This window comes from Tinamus guttatus, unplaced genomic scaffold (assembly GCF_059628265.1).
Source record: "Tinamus guttatus ecotype Peru unplaced genomic scaffold, ASM5962826v1 Tinamus_guttatus_pri_ptg000904l, whole genome shotgun sequence".
NCBI lineage: Eukaryota > Metazoa > Chordata > Aves > Tinamiformes > Tinamidae > Tinamus > Tinamus guttatus.
In genome coordinates this window covers 75,406-89,084 of record NW_028289438.1, presented here as the reverse complement: position 1 = coordinate 89,084, position 13,679 = coordinate 75,406, and the positions used below count along the sequence as shown (strand labels likewise).

At 69.2% G+C, this 13,679-nt stretch overlaps 1 pseudogene; it reads right to left on the bottom strand.

The window, feature by feature from the left end:
* Positions 1-1,038: 1,038 nt before the first annotated feature.
* On the bottom strand, positions 1,039-7,825 carry LOC148591240 (splicing factor 3B subunit 2-like; annotated as a pseudogene).
* Between the last annotated feature and the right edge of the window lie 5,854 nt (positions 7,826-13,679).

Sequence of the window (13,679 nt, the reverse complement as noted above, 5' to 3'; positions counted from 1 at the left end):
AGCAGCCCTGGTGTCCCCAGGAGCCCCCTGCATCACCAAGGGGCCACCTGGTGTCCCCAGGGAGCCACCCAGAGCCCCAAGGAGCCATCCAGCGTCCCCAGGAGCCCCCCTGGCGTCCCCAGGAGCCTCCCAATGTCCCCAGGAGCCCCCCAATGTCCCCAGGAGCACCCCAAAGTCCCCACAGGAGCCCCCCCAACACCCCCAAGGATCCCCCCGGTGTCCCCAGGAGTGACCCAACGTCCCCAGGAGCCCCCCAACGTCCCCAGAAACCCCCCTGGCGTCCCCAGGAGCCCCTCGATGTCCCAGGAGCCACCCAGAGCCCCAAGGAGCCCTCCAGGATTCCAAGGAGCCCCCCGGTGTCCCCAGGAGCCACCCTGGTGTCCCCAGGAGCCCCCTGGTGTCCCTAGGAGCCTCCTGGTGTCCCTAGGAGCCTCCTGATGTCCCCAGGAGCATCCCAAGGTCCCCAGGATCCCCTTGGTGTCCCCAGGAACCACCCGATGTCCTCAGGAGCACCCCAAGGTCCCCAGGAGCCCCCTGGCGTCCCCAGGATCCCCCTGGTGTCCCCAGGGAGCCACCCAGAGCCCCAAGGAGCCACCTAGGGTCCCCAAGGAGCCCTCCGACGTCCCCAGGATCCCCCTGGTGTCCCCAGGAGCCCCCCGGTGTCCCCAGCACCCCTGTGGTGTCCCCAGGAGCCCCCCAACGTCCCCAGGAGCCACCAGGTGTCCCCAGAGCCTCCTGGTGTCTCCAGCAGCACTGCAGGGTCCCCAAGAAGCATTTGGTGTCCCCAGGAGCCCCCTGGCATCCCCAGGAGCCCCGTGGTGTCCCCAGGGAGCCACCCAGAGCCCCAAGGAGCCACCTAGGGTCCCCAAGGATTCCCCCGGTGTCCCCAGCAGCCCCCCTGGTGTCCGCAGGAGCCCCCTGGTGTCCCCAGGAGCCCCCTGGTGTCCCTAGGAGCCTCCTGATGTCCCCAGGAGCATCCCAAGGTCCCCAGGGATCCCCCTGGTGTCCCCAGCAACCCCCCGGTGTCCCCATCCCCGCGTCCCCGTCCCACCGGGCACCTTCTCCTGCAGCGCCCTCGCGCATCTCCTGGATGCCCGTGCGCTTGATGAAGTCGGGCAGCTCGAAGGGCGGCTTCTCGATGCCCCTCTTGCCCTGCAGGTACTTGCGCTTGAAGCACCAGTGGCGCGGGACGGGCACCGAGTTGCGCGTGGCCTTGAGGTGCACCAGGAGCTTGGGGTCCTGCGCCGTCACGTCGTGCATCTCCACCACGTCGGGACGCGCCACCAGCTGCGGGGACAAGGTGACATTGGGGACACCCGCGGGGGAGGGGGCGCGGGGACTTCGCGGGGGACATCACAGGGACAGGGGACATTGGGGGGGACAGGGGACATTGGGGTCCTGCGCCGTCACGTCGTGCATCTCCACCACGTCGGGACGCGCCACCAGCTGACGGAGGGGACATTGGGGACACCCGCGGGGGGCGGGTATGGGGGATATTGGAGGGGTCAGTGTGGGGGGGGGTGTCAGGGGGACAGGGGACATCAGGGGGACAGGAGACATTGTGGGGGCAAGGGACATCAAGGGGACAGGGGATGTCGCAGGGAACAGGGGATACTGGGGGACAGGGGACGCCATGAGGGACAGGGGACATTGGGGGACAGGGGACACCATGGGGGACAGGGGATGTCACGGGGGACATCACAGGGACAGGGGACATTGGGGGAACAGGGAACATTAGGGGGACAGGGGACATTGGGGGGACAGGGGACATTGGGGTCCTGCGCCGTCACGTCGTGCATCTCCACCACGTCGGGACGCGCCACCAGCTGCGGGGACCGCGGTGACATTGGGGACACCCGTGGGGGGGGCACGGGGACGTCGCGGGGGACATCAGGGGGACAGGGGACATTGGGGGGACAGGGGACGGCAGAGGGACAGGGGACATTGGGGGGACAGGGGACATTGGGGGTCCTGCGCCATCACGTTGTGCATCTCCACCACGTCGGGACACGCCACCAGCTGCGGGGACGGAGGGGACATTGGGGACATCCGCGGGGGGCGGGTATGGGGGATATTGGAGGGGTCAGTGTGGGGGGGGTGTCAGGGGGACAGGGGACATTGGGGGAACAGGGCGATGCAGGGACGGGACATGGGGGACAGGGGAACATTAGGGGGACAGGGGACATTGGGGGACAGGGGAGCAGCCATGGGGGGACAGGGGACGCCATGGGGGACAGGGGATGTCACAGGGGACATCACAGGGACACAGGGGACATTGGGGGGACAGGGGACGGCAGAAGGGACAGGGGACATTAGGGGGACAGGGGACATTGGGGGACAGTGGACGCCATGGGGGACAGGGGATGTCGCGGGTGGACGGAGGATATCGGGGGACAGGGGACATTAGGGGGACAGGGGACATTGGGGGCACAGGGGATGTCATGGGGGACGTCAGGGGGACAGGGGACATTGAGGGGACAGGGATGTCACAGGGGACAGGGTGGCCATTGGGAGGGACAGGGGATATCAGGGGGCCGGGGGATGTCAGGGGGGACAGGGGACATTAGGGGGACAGGGGACATCGGGGGGACAGGGGACATCAGGGGGACAGGGAATGTCGCAGGGAACAGGGGACATTGGGGGACAGGGGACATTAGGAGGACATGGGACATTGGTGGGGACAGACGACATCGGGGGACAGGGGATGTCGCGGGGACATCGAGGGAACAGGGGATGTCGCGGGGGACAGGGGACATCGGGGGACAGGGGACATTGTGGGGACAGGGGATGTCACAGGGAACATCAGGAGGGACAGGGGATGTCATGGGGGACATCGGTGGGGACAAGGGATGTCACAAGGGACATCACAGGGGACAGGGGACATCAGGGGGACAGGGGACATCGGGGGAAGAGGAGATGTCGCGAGGGGACAGGGGACATCAAGGGGACAGGGGACATTGGGGGGACAGGGGGATGTCACGGGGGACAGGGCATCAGCGGGGACAGGGGATGTCACGGGGGACATCAGGGGGACAGGGGACGCCATGGAGGACAGGGGACATCAGGGGACAGGGGACATCAGGGGACAGGGGATGTCACAGGGGACATCGGGGGAACAGGAGATGTCGTGGGGGACAGGGGACATCAGGGGACATGGGACATTGGGGGGACAGGGGATGTCACAGCAGACAAGGCTGCCCAGTGGGGGACATGGGGGCACCCAGGGGCGCCGGGTGGCACCTGGGGGCACCGGGGTGGCAAGAACCAAGGTGCCACCCCCCAGGTGCCACCCCAGGTGACACACCGCGGCCGGTGTCCCCTCACCTGCTTCAGCTCGGCCACCGTGAAGCGTGTTCATGCGCCGCAGCTTCTTCTTGGACAGCTTGGGGACCTCGGGCTTCTTCTCCTGGGGACGGTGACACCCCCTGTCACCCCCTGTCACCCGCCTGCCACCCCCTGTCACCCGCCCCGGTGTCCCCGTCCCCGACGGTGCCCGTCCTGGCAGCCGCCTGCAGCCCGAAGCCCTGCGGGCTCCTGTCCTCGTCACCCCGAAGGTGCCACCGCTCCCTGGTGTCCCCCCAGTCCCTGTCCCCATGCCAGTGTCCCCATAGGGACCACTCAGTCCTCATCCTTGTCACTCTGAAGGTGCCACTGCTCCCCGATGTCCCCCGGTCCCTGTCCCCATGGGGACCACCCGGGCGCCCTGTCCCCACCGTGAGGACTGTCCTTGTCCTCGTCACCCTGAAGGTGCCACCACTCTCCGATGTCCCCCAGTCCCTGTCCCCATCCCAGTGTTCCTGTCCCCAACACGAGGACCGTCCTCATCACCTTGAAGGTGCCACCACTCTCCGATGTCCCCCAGTCCCCCCAGTCCCCCCATTGTCCCCATGTCCCCCATGTCCCCTTGCTGTCCCCATTGTCCCCACCCTGTCGTCGTCGTCGCTGTCGTCGTCGCTGCCCTTGCGCCCCTCGTCCAGCCCCTTCCTCCTGGTGCTCGCGCTGCTCGTCCTCCCCCGTGTCCCCATTGTCCCCATTGTCCCCGTGTCCCCCATGTCCCCTCGCTGTCCCCATTGTCCCCATGTCCCCTCGCTGTCCCCATGTCCCCCGTGTCCCCTCATTGTCCCCACCCTGTCGTCGTCGTCGCTGTCCTTGCGCCCCTCGTCCAGCCCCCTCCTCCTGGTGCTCGCGCTGCTCGTCCTCCCCCGTGTCCCCATTGTCCCCATTGTCCCCATGTCCCCATGTCCCCCGTGTCCCCTCGCTGTCCCCGTGTCCCCTCATTGTCCCCATTGTCCCCACCCTGTCGTCGTCGTCGCTGTCGTCGTCGCTGCCCTTGCGCCCCTCGTCCAGCCCCTTCCTCCTGGTGCTCGCGCTGCTCGTCCTGCCCCTTGTCCCCACTGTCCCCATTGTCCCCATGTCCCCCATGTCCCCTCGCTGTCCCCATGTCCCCTCATTGTCCCCATTGTCCCCACCCTGTCGTCGTCGTCGCTGTCGTCGTCGCTGCCCTTGCGCCCCTCGTCCAGCCCCTTCCTCCTGGTGCTCGCGCTGCTCTCCGGTCGTTCCGGTCGCTCCGGCTCCTTCTCCTTGTCCTTCTTCACGTCGTCCGTGAGCTGGGGGGGGACGGGGGGGGGTTGAGGGGGTGACAATCCCCCCGTGGTGTCACCCCCTGTGCGGTGTCACCCCCTGCATGGTGACAACCCCCTGTGCGGTGTCACCTCCCTGTGCGGCGTCACCCCTCTATGCAGTGTCACCTCCCTGTGCGGTGTCACCCCCTGCATGGTGACAACCCCCTCCGTGGTGTCACCCCCTGTGCGGTGTCACCCCCTGCATGGTGACAACCCCCTGTGCGGTGTCACCCCTCTATGCAGTGTCACCTCCCTGTGTGGTGTCACCCCCTGCATGGTGACAACCCCCCCATGGTGTCACCCCCTGTGCGGTGTCATCCCCCGCATGGTGACAACCCCCGTGCGGTGTCACCCCCCTGTGCGGTGTCACCCCTCTATGCAGTGTCACCTCCTTGTGCGATGCCACCCCGCTGCATGGTGACAACCCCCCTGTGGTGCCACCCCCTGTGCAGTGTCACCTCCCTGTGCGGTGTCACCCCCCATGATGCCCCCCTCTGTGTGGTGTCACCCCCTGCATGGTGACAACCCCCTGTGCGGTGTCACCTCCCTGTGTGGTGTCACCCCCTGCATGGTGACAACCCCCCCACGGTGCCACCCCCACATGGTGCCACCCCCTGTGCAGTGTCACCTCCCTGTGCGATGTCACCCCCTGCATAGTGACAACCCCCACGTGGTGCACCCCCTGTGCGGTGTCACCCACCATGATGCCACCCCCGTGCGGTGTCATCTCCCTGTGCGGTGTCACCCCCCATGACGCCACCCCCTGTGCGGTGTCACCTCCCTGTGCGGTGTCACCCCCCATGATGCCACCCCCCTGTGTGGTGTCACCCCCTGCATGGTGACAACCCCCCTGTGGCACCACCCCCTGTGCGATGTCACCCCGCTGCATGGCGACAACCCCCTGTGCGGTGTCACCTCCTTGTGCGGTGTCACCCCGCTGCATGGTGACAACCCCCACATGGTGTCACTCCCCCATACGGTGTCACCTCCCTGTGCAGTGTCACCCCCTACATGGCGACAACCCCTGTGCAGTGTCACCCCTGTGCGGTGTCACCTCACTATGCGGTGTCACCTCCCTATGTGGTGTCACCCCCCTGTGCGGTGTCATCTCTCTGCATGGTGCCAACCCCCTCCCTGTGTGGTGTCACCTCCCTGTGCGATGTCACCCCGCCGCATGGTGTCACCCCCCATGATGCCACCCCCGTGCGTGGTGTCACCCCCCTGCATGGTGCCAACCCCCCCCGTATGGTGTCACCCCCCATGATGCCACCTCCCCATGATGACACCCCTCCATACGGTGTCACCCCCCATGATGCCACCTCCCCATGATGCCACCCCTCATGATGCCACCCCCCCGTGATGCCACCTCCCCATGATGCCACCCCCCCATACGGTGTCACCCCCCATGATGCCACCTCCCCATGATGACACCCCTCCATACGGTGTCACCCCCCATGATGCCACCTCCCCATGATGCCACCCCATTCCCCGTGATGCCACCTCCCCATGATGCCACCCCCCCATACGGTGTCACCACCCCATGATGCCACCTCCCCATGATGACACCCTCCATACGGTGTCACCCCCCATGATGCCACCTCCCCATGATGCCACCCCCCATGATGCCACCCCCCCGTGATGCACCTCCCCATGATGCCACCCCCCCATACGGTGTCACCCCCATGATGCCACCTCCCCATGATGACACCCCTCCATACGGTGTCACCCCCCATGATGCCACCTCCCCATGATGCCACCTCACCCATGATGACACCCCTCCATACGGTGTCACCCCCCATGATGCCACCTCCCCATGATGCCACCCCCATGATGCCACCCCCCCGTGATGCCACCTCCCCATGATGCCACCCCCCCATACGGTGTCACCCCCATGATGCCACCTCCCCATGATGCCACCGCCCATGATGCCACCCCCCATGATGCCACCTCCCCATGATGACACCTCCCCATGATGACACCCCTCCATACGGTGTCACCCCCCATGATGCCACCTCCCCATGACACCAACCCCCCCGTACGGTGTCACCACCCCCCGTGCGGTGTCACCCGCGCGGTGGCACCTTGAAGGCCTCGAAGATCTTCTTGAAGAACACCATGTTGGGCTCGTAGATCTCGGGCTCCTCCGTCACGTACTCGACCTCCACGGCCGGGGCCTCCTCGGTGGCCTCGCGGAGCGCCCGATGTCACCGGCGTCAACCGGCGTCACCTCCCGCGGCGCCCGCGGCCGCTTCTTCTTCTTGCGGTTGCGGCGCTTGCGGTTGCGCTGGGGGGGGACAATGTGGGGACACGGTGAGGGGGACGCGGTGACAAGGGGGACGCGGTGACAAGGGGGACACGGTGAGGGGGACACGGTGGGGGACACGGGGGGACATGGGGACGGGGACACGGTGAGGGGGACATGGGGTGAGGTGGCCCCATGATGGGGACACGGTGAGGGGGAATGTGGGGACAAGGGGGACACGGTGGGGACATGGGGACGGGGGACACGGTGAGGGGGACACGGGGGGACATGGGGTGAGTGGGACACGGTGGGGACAGGGGGACGGAGACACGGTGGGGACAACGCAGGGACGGGGGACATGGGGTGAGGTGGCTGTGGTGGGGACATGGGGACACGAGGGGACATGGGATGAGGTGGCTGCGGTGACGGGGGGGACACAGGGTGAGGTGGCTGCGGTGGGGGACAGGTGGGGACATGGAGTGAGGTGGCCACGGTGGGGACAACACGGGGACGGGGGACACGGTGAGGGGGACGCGGGGACGGGGGGACATGGGGTGAGGTGGCCCCATGAGCGGGACATGGGGACGGGGACATGGTGAGGGGGACACGGTGACAGGGGGGACATGGGGCGAGGGGGACGCGGTGGGGACACGGGGGGACACGGTGAAGGGGACACGGTGACAAGGGGGACATGGGGTGAGGTGGCCATGGTGGGGACAACGCGGGGATGGGGACACGGTGAGGGGGACACAGTGGGGACACAGGGGACATGGGGTGAGGGGGCCCCGGGGGGACACGGGGGGACATGGGGACGGGGACACGGTGAGGGGGACGTGGTGGGGGACACAGGGGACATGGGGTGAGGGGGACGCGGGGACAGGGGGGACATGGGGTGAGGGGGACACGGTGGGGACAACCCGGGGACAGGGGATACGGGGTGAGGTGGCCACGGTGGGGACATGGGGACAGGGACACGGTGAGGGGGACACAGGGACGGGGGGACATGGTGAGGTGGCCGTGGTGGGGACAGGGGGGACACGGGGTGAGGTGGCCACAGCGGGGACATGGGGACAGGGGGGACATGGGGTGAGGTGGCCGCGGTGACAGGGGGTGACACGGGGTGAGGTGGCCATGGTGGGGACACGGGGGGGACACGGGGACGGGGGGGGACATGGGGTGAGGGGGCCCCGGTGGGGACACGGGGGGACATGGGACGGGGACACGGTGAGGGGGACGTGGTGGAGACACAGGGGACATGGGGTGAGGGGGACGCGGGGACAGGGGGGACATGGGGTGAGGGGGACACGGTGGGGACAACCCGGGACAGGGGATACGGGGTGAGGTGGCCCACGGTGGGGACATGGGGACAAGGGACACGGTGAGGGGGACACAAGGACGGGGGGACATGGTGAGGTGGCCAGTGGTGGGACAGGGGGGACACGGGGTGAGAGGTGGCCACAGCGGGGACATGGGGACAGGGGGGACATGGGGTGAGGTGGCCGCGGTGACAGGGGGTGACACGGGGTGAGGTGGCCATGGTGGGGACACGGGGGGACACGGGGACGGGGGGGGACATGGGTGAGGTAGCCGCAGTAGGGGACAATGCGGGGACAGGGGGACACGGGGTGAGGTGGCCATGGTGGGGACGTGGGGACACGGGGTGAGGTGGCCGCAGTGACAGGGGGGTGACACGGGGTGAGGCGGCTGTGGTGGGGACACGGGGACATGGGGGGACACGGTGAGGTGGCTGCAGTGGGGACAACGTGAGGGACAGGGGGGACATGGGGTGAGGTGGCCGCTGGTGGGGACAGGGGGACACGGGGTGAGGTGGCCGCAGCGCTGTCACGCTCCTTCTTGGACAGCCCCGCGTCGTCCTCGGTGGCGGTGACGGTGACACCGGGGGGGTGGCCGCGGCTCCAGCTCCATCTCGTCATCGGCTGCAGGGGCGGCGGGTGAGCGCTGGTGTCACCGCGGTGTCCCCAAGGTGTCCCCAGGGTGTCACCAGGGTGTCCCCCACAGTGTCCCCGAGCTGCTGTCCCCAGGGTGTCCCCAGGGTATCCCCAAAGTGTCCCCAGGGTGTCCCCAGAGTGTCCCCGTGGTGTCCCCAGGGTGTCCCTGCAGCGTCCCTACGGTGTTCCTGGGCTGTCCCCAAGGTGTCCCCAAGGTGCGCCCGTGGTGTCCCTGGGGTGTCACCAGGGTGTCCCCAGAGTGTCCCCAAGGTGTCCCCAGGGCGTAACCAGGGTGTCCCCAAGGTGTCCCCAGAGTGTCCCCGGGGTGTCCTCCGGATGTCCCCGAAGTGTCCTCAAGCTGTCCCCAGGGTGGCCCCAAGGCGTCCCCAGAGTGTCCCCAAGGTGTCCCCGGGCTGTCCCCAGAGTGTCCCCAAGGTCCCCCGCGCGTGTCCCCAGGGTGTCCCCGCAGTGTCCCTGCGGTGACCCCAGTGTCCCCCAGATTGTCCCCAGTGTCCCCAAAGTCCCCCCGGCGGTGTCTCCAGGGTGTCCCAATGTGTCTCTGCAGTGTCCCTGTAGTGTCCCCAGTGTCCCTGGGGTGTCCCCGCAGTGTCCCCAAGGTCCCCCCGTGGTGTCCCCAGGGTGTCTCCAGGGTGTCCCCAATGTGTCCTTGCAGTGTCCCTGCGGTGTCCCCAGTGTCCCCGGGGTGTCCCCAGAGTGTCCCCAAGTCCCCCCGTGGTGTCCCCAGAGTCTCTCCGCAGTGTCCCCAGGGTGTCCCCAGGTGTCCCTGCAGTGTCCCTGCGGTGTCCCCAGTGTCCCCGAGCGGTCCCCTGGGTGTCCCCAGGGTGTCCCCGCAGTGTCCCTGCGGTGTCCCCAGATTGTCCCCAATGTCCCCAAAGTCCCCCCGCGTGTCCCTGCAGTGTCTCCAGGGTGTCCCCAATGTGTCCCCAGCAGTGTCCCTGCGCTGTCCCCAGTGTCCCCCGGGGTGTCCCCAGAGTGTCCCAAGGTCCCCCCGTGGTGTCCCCCAGGGTGTCTCCAGGGTGTCCCCATGTGTCCCTGCAGTGTCCCTGCGGTGTCCCCAGAGTGTCCCCAAGGTCCCCCTGCGGTGTCCCCAGGGTGTCCCCGCAGTGTCCCTGTGGTGTCCCCAGGATTCTCCTGCGGTGTCCCCAGGGCTCCCCGCGGTGTCCCCAGTGTCCCCGCACGGTGTCCCCCACGGTCCCCCCAAGGTGTCCCCACGGTCCCCCCAGGGTGTCCCCAGGGTGTCCCCAGGGTGTCTCCAGGGTGCCCCAATGCGTCCCTGCAGTGTCCCTGCGGTGTCCCCAGTGTCCCTGGGGTGTCCCCCAGAGTGTCCCCGCAGTGTCCCCGCGTCCCCTCCAGTCCCCCCGTGGTGTCCCCAGGGTGTCCCCACGGTCCCCCTGGGTGTCCCAGGGTGTCCCCGCAATGTCCCCAGTGTGTCCCCCCAGTGTCCCCAGTGTCCCCCCAGTGTCCTGTGGTGTCTCCAGGGTGTCCCCAGGGTGTCCCCCCGGTCCCCCCGGTGTCCCCAGGGTGTCCCCAGGGGTGTCCCCGCAGTGTCCCCGCGGTCCCCCTGGTCCCCCCGCGGTGTCCCCAGGGTGTCCCCACGGTCTCCCCGGGGTGTCCCCAGGGTGTCCCCGATGTCCCCGCAGTGTCCCCCCGCTCACCGGACAGGCCGGGCACGGTGACCAGCTCCTCCTGCCGGATCTCCTTGAGCTGCAGGATCTTCTCCAGGGCCTGCGGATCTTGGGGCCTCCGGAAGGGTCATCCAGCTGCGGCGGGAGGGAGGGCCCCAGGCGTCCGGGAGGGCCCAGGACCCTCCATAGGGACCACCCCACAGGGGCCCAGGCGTCCGGGAGGGCCCGGGGACCCCCCATGGAGACCCCCCACAGGGGCCCAGGCGTCCGGGAGGGGCCGGGACCCTCCATAGGGACCCCCCCACAGGGGCCCAGTCGTCCGGGAGGGCCCAGGACCCCCCATGGGGACCCCCCACAGGGGCCCAGGCGTCCGGGAGGGCCCAGGACCCCCCATGGGGACCCCCCACAGGGGCCCAGGCGTCCGGGAGGGCTCAGGACCCTCCATGGGGACCCCCCACAGGGGCCCAGGCGTCCGGGAGGGCCCCAGGACCCTCCATAGGGACCCCCCCACAGGGGCCCAGGCGTCCGGGAGGGCCCGGGACCCCCCATGGAAGACCTCCCACAGGGGCCCAGGCGTCCGGGAGGGGCCGGGACCCCCCCATGGGGACCCCCCACAGGGGCCCAGGCGTCCGGGAGGGCCCAGGACCCTCCATAGGGACACCCCCCACAGGGCCCAGGCGTCCGGGAGGGGCCGGGACCCCCCATGGGGACCCCCCACAGGGGCCCAGGCGTCCGGGAGAGGGCCCGGGGACCCTCCATGGGGACCCCCCCAACCCCCGCTATGGGGGGCCCAGGCGTCCGGGAGGGCCCAGGCGTCTGGGTGCCCCCAGGGCCCTCCATGGGGGACCTTCCCCCGCCCTCTGCTTTGGGGGGCCCATGGCGGTCCCCATGGGACCCCCCCCCACCCCGCTACCGGGGGCCCAGGCGTCCGGGTGCCCCCCAACCCCCTCCGTGGGGACCCCCCCACAGGGGCCCAGACGTCCGGGTGCCCCCCAAACCCCTCCCTAGGGACCCACCCCCCCCTGCAGAGGGCCCAGGCGTCCGGGTGCCCCCAACCCGCCCCAAAGGGGCCCAGGTGTCCGGGTCCCCTCTCCCCGCCCCCACAAAGGGGCCCAGGCGTCCGGGTGCCTCCCACTCCCCCCCCCAAAGGGGCCCAGGCGTCCGGGCCCCCCTCCCCCCCCACTCACCTCTCTGCCCTCCTCCCCGGGGGGCGGGGGCAGCCCGCGGGGGCGGGGGGCACCCATGGGCAGGCCGGGGAGGGCACCCATGGGCCCAGCACCTGCGGGGCCGGAGGGGCCGCTGAGCCGGGGCCGGGGCCACCGGAGCCGCCGGGGACGGGGGACAACGGGGAACCCCGGGGGGGACAATGGGGACACCCGTGGGGACAACCCAGGACCCCCATGGGGACAACCGGGACCCCCGTGGGGACAACGGGGACACCCGTGGGGACAACCCGGGGACCCCGTGGGGACAACCCGGGACCCACAGGGACCCCCTTGGGACAACCCAGGACCCCTAGGGACCCCCCTGGGGACAATCCTGGACCCCCATGGGGACAACCCGGGACCCCCAGGGACAACCCGGGACCCCCTTGGGGACAACCGGGACCCCCGTGGGGACAATCTGGGACCTCCATGGGGACAACCTGCGACCCCCTTGGGGACAACCAGGGACCCCCGTGGGGACAACCCGGGACCCCCAGGGACCCCCCTGGGGACAATCCTGGACCCCCATGGGGACAACCCGGGACCCCCCTTGGGGACAACTCAGGACCCCCTCCCAGGGACCCCCATGGGGACAACCTGGGACCCCCCAAGGACACCCTTGGGACAACCCAGGGCCCCCTTGGGGACAATCCATGACCCTCATGGGACAACCCAGGACCCCCTCCCAGGGACCCCCATGGGGACAATCTACAACCCCTAGGGAGCCCCATGGGGACAACCCGGGACCCCCTTGGGGACAACTAGGGACCCCCATGGGGACAACTAGGGACCCCCATGGGGACAACCTGGGACCCTCCCCTAAGAGGCACCCACGGGGACGGGGCCACCCAGGGCCACCCTCAGGGCCACCGAGGGCCACCCAAAGACATGGGGACACCCCGAGGGACAGCGAAGGGCCCGGGTGGGGACAGGTGACACGGTGGCAGGTGACACGGTGGCAGGTGACACGGGGGACACTCACCGCGGGCACCCAGGGGTGGCCGGGGCGCCAGCTTGGCCAGTTCCTGCTGCCGCTCCTGCTCCAGCAGCACGGCCGCCTGCGGGGACAGCACGGTGTCCCCAATGTCCCCAAGTGTCCCCAATGTCCCCAAGGATCCCCAAGTGTCCCCAACCCTGTGTCCCCATGTCCCCGTGTCCCTGTGTCCCCATCCCGGCCAGTTCCTGCTGCCGCTCCTGCTCCAGCAGCACGGCCGCCTGCGGGGACAGCACGGTGTCCCCAAGTGTCCCCAAGTGTCCCCAAATGTCCCCAAGTGTCCCCAAGGATCCCCAAGTGTCCCCAACCCTGTGTCCCCATGTCCCCGTGTCCCCGTGTCCCCATCCCGGCCAGTTCCTGCTGCTGCTCCTGCTCCAGCAGCACGGCCGCCTGCGGGGACAGCCCGGTGTCCCCAATGTCCCCAAGTGTCCCCAAATGTCCCCTGGGTGTCCCCAAGTGTCCCCATCCCTGTGTCCCCGTGTCCCCATGTCCCCATTCCCGCCAGCTTGGCCAGTTCCTGCTGCCGCTCCTGCTCCAGCAGCACGGCTGCCTGCGGGGACAGCCCGGTGTCCCCAAGTGTCCCCAAGTGTCCCCAAGGATCCCCAAGTGTCCCCATCCCCGTGTCCCCGTGTCCCCGTGTCCCTGTGTCCCCATCCCAGCCAGTTCCTGCTGCCGCTCCTGCTCCAGCAGCACGGCCGCCTGCGGGGACAGCTCGGTGTCCCCAAGTGTCCCCAAGTGTCCCCTGGCATGTCCCCAAGTGTCCCCAAGTGTCCCCTGGGGTGTCCCCAAGTGTCCCCATCCCTGTGTCCCCATGTCCCCATGTCCCCATCCCAGCCAGTTCCTGCTGCCGCTCCTGCTCCAGCAGCACGGCCGCCTGCGGGGACAGCCCGGTGTCCCCAAGTGTCCCCAAGTGTCCCCTGGGATGTCCCCAAGTGTCCCCAGATGTCCCCTGGGGTGTCTCCAACCCCATGTCCCTGTCCCTGTGTCCTCATGTCCCCGTGTCCCCGCACAGGGCCCACAT